Source organism: Chiloscyllium plagiosum, chromosome 19 (genome assembly GCF_004010195.1).
Source record: "Chiloscyllium plagiosum isolate BGI_BamShark_2017 chromosome 19, ASM401019v2, whole genome shotgun sequence".
In the NCBI taxonomy this organism is placed as follows: domain Eukaryota; kingdom Metazoa; phylum Chordata; class Chondrichthyes; order Orectolobiformes; family Hemiscylliidae; genus Chiloscyllium; species Chiloscyllium plagiosum.
In genome coordinates this window covers 61,002,102-61,004,760 of record NC_057728.1, presented here as the reverse complement: position 1 = coordinate 61,004,760, position 2,659 = coordinate 61,002,102, and positions in this window count along the sequence as shown.

Here is a 2,659-nt window from a genome sequence, read left to right as displayed (position 1 = left end):
AGATGCAGAAGCTTGAACACAGGTACCAACAGGTTCAAGAACAGCTTCTTCCCACTGTTATTAGATTGATGAATGGACCTCTCAAATTTAAAATCCAATCCTGATCTTGCATTTTGTGCACCTTCTCTGTAGGCGTAATATTGTATTCCTCTCTCTGTTCCATCACCCCATGATCTTTATGTTTTTGTATGGCGTGATCTGCTATACTGTACGCAAAACAAACTTTTCACTGTACTTAGGTATATGTGAAAATAATAAATCAAATTAAATTATGCAACTCTTTTGTATTAGCACTTTCAGAACCATATAGAACTGGCTGAGCCACTCCATACAGTCCCATCCTGAAACCATCATCAGTCTCCCATGAAGATCATGGAGGTCTGGTTTCGATGAGGACTGAACAGTTGGCTCAGCTGGCCACTCTATTCACTCAGTCAAGGAAGGATAGTCATCCTGACTATCCCTGGGATGTGACCAGGTTCCATTATTAAGTCAGGTTGTTAGTTGAGTTGGACTCAGGTCAGAACACCATGCAGGACAATATAAAGGAGCTGTTTGTACGTATAGGGAATGTGCATATGTCATCAGATCTTTAAAATTATGCCTCTGTGTGGGATCGCATTGGTAAGTATAAGTATTCCTCATCCAGATGTTTGTTAAATGGGGAGCTGCCGGTGAGCCTGATCTCATCCATTTCAAAGTTGCTTCAACTTCTCAACAACCTCTCTTTTTCATGGGAAATTAAATAATGAGCAGAGAAACAGAATCAAAGGAAGGAATGAGCCCATTCCTCTTCCCTCCCAACCCTGTGCTTATTGTTATCTAAGATTGCCACCAGCTTCATTTATTAATGCAGATCGACAGCACACTAACAGACTCTGCTGCCAATTAATCAATTTTAGTGTTTATACTCCATACAATTCTTCCTCCCCTTCTAGTTCATTTCTCTCCATCAGCATATCCCTTGTGTGTACATCTGGCTTCCCCTTGAATCCATCTGTGTTGTTTTGAAATGTTAGCCACAGTTTTTATAGACTTACGCTTTGGAGTGGATCCATCAGAAACACAGTTCCAAATGTGCCTGAGTCAAATCACTTTGGGACAACCTGTATTTACATGCACTGGCTGTTGTATTGAATGGCAACTTGCCTCAATATATTGTGTGGTTTCGATATAATTAATACACTGAGTGTTTCATTGATCTGATTAAAAATGCTGCAGAATATATAGCCCACACTTGGAATCACACAAATGTTGTCTTCCTCCCAGTATGTGACTGTTAATGAAAGGAATTCAATATCCTTTAAAATTGCTCTGTCTTTATTAAGACCAACTAATTGCTGTTTAACTTAAAGCCCTCCTTTAATGTTGAACCAAAAATGCCTCGTGGTCCTTATTGCTGACAAGATGCCCACTAATTAATTGGAGTCATTAATGGGTTGTGTTTCATCGGGGGATGTACTTTTTAATATAAGTTTATTAGCCACCAACAGAATTGAGAAATGTGAAACTTAAAACTCCTGAAAATGAGATTCAGTTTATGAGAACACATAAAAATGAAGCTCATTACAGCCACATCTGTAGTGACACACTTTTAATACTCCAGAATCGGTCATCCAGGGAGTTAACTGGTCAAACATTGATGTTTGTTCTGTGAATAATTTGGTGTTTAATTTTTATGGGAAGTCATTCAGGGCACAATTCAAACCTAAATAGCATCCTGTCACCACAGGAGTTTGTAAACATGAGATCATTAATCGAGAAAAGCAGAGTAACAGAATTGTGCAGGTGGTGGCCATTTGGCCCATCGTGCCTGCACTGGCTCTTCCAATGAGCATCATAACCTAGTACCAACTCCCTACCTTTTCCTGCTTATCCCTGCACACCATTTCTATCCAAATAACTATCCACCACCATCTGAAAAGCCTCAATTGAACTTATCTTCACCACATTTCCAGGCAGAGTCATAGAACTGTACAGCGCGAAAACAGTCCCTTCGGTCCAACCCGTCCACGCCAACCAGATACCCAACCCAATCTAGTCCCACCTGCCAGCACCTGGCCCATATCCCTCCAAACCCTTCCTATTCATATACCCATCCAAATGCCTCTTAAATGTTGCAATTGTACCAGCCTCCACCACATCCTCTGGCAGCTCATTCCATACACGTACCACCCTCTGTGTGAAAACATTGCCTCTTCCGTCACTTTTCTCCTCTCACCTTAAACCTATAGTTTTTGGACTCCCCTACGGTAGGCAAAAGACCTGTGTATTCACCCTATCCATGCCCCTCATGATTTTGTAAACCTCTATACCGTCACCTCTCAGCCACTGGTACTCCAGGGAAAAGAGCAGTGTGAAGAGCAGCCCTCTCCCCTTAAAGAAAAGTCAAGGCAGAAACCTCCAGGGACAAAAGTGATGGATCCAGTCAATGTGCTGTCAGTGCATTCAGGAAGATGGACCATAAGACCATAAGACATAGGAGCAGAAGTAAGGCCATTCGGCCCATCGAGTCCACTCCGCCATTCAATCATGGCTGATGGGCATTTCAACTCCACTTACCCGCATTCTCCCCGTAGCCCTTAATTCCTTGTGACATCAAGAATTTATCAATCTCTGCCTTGAAGACATTTAGCATCCTGGCCTCCACTGCACTCTG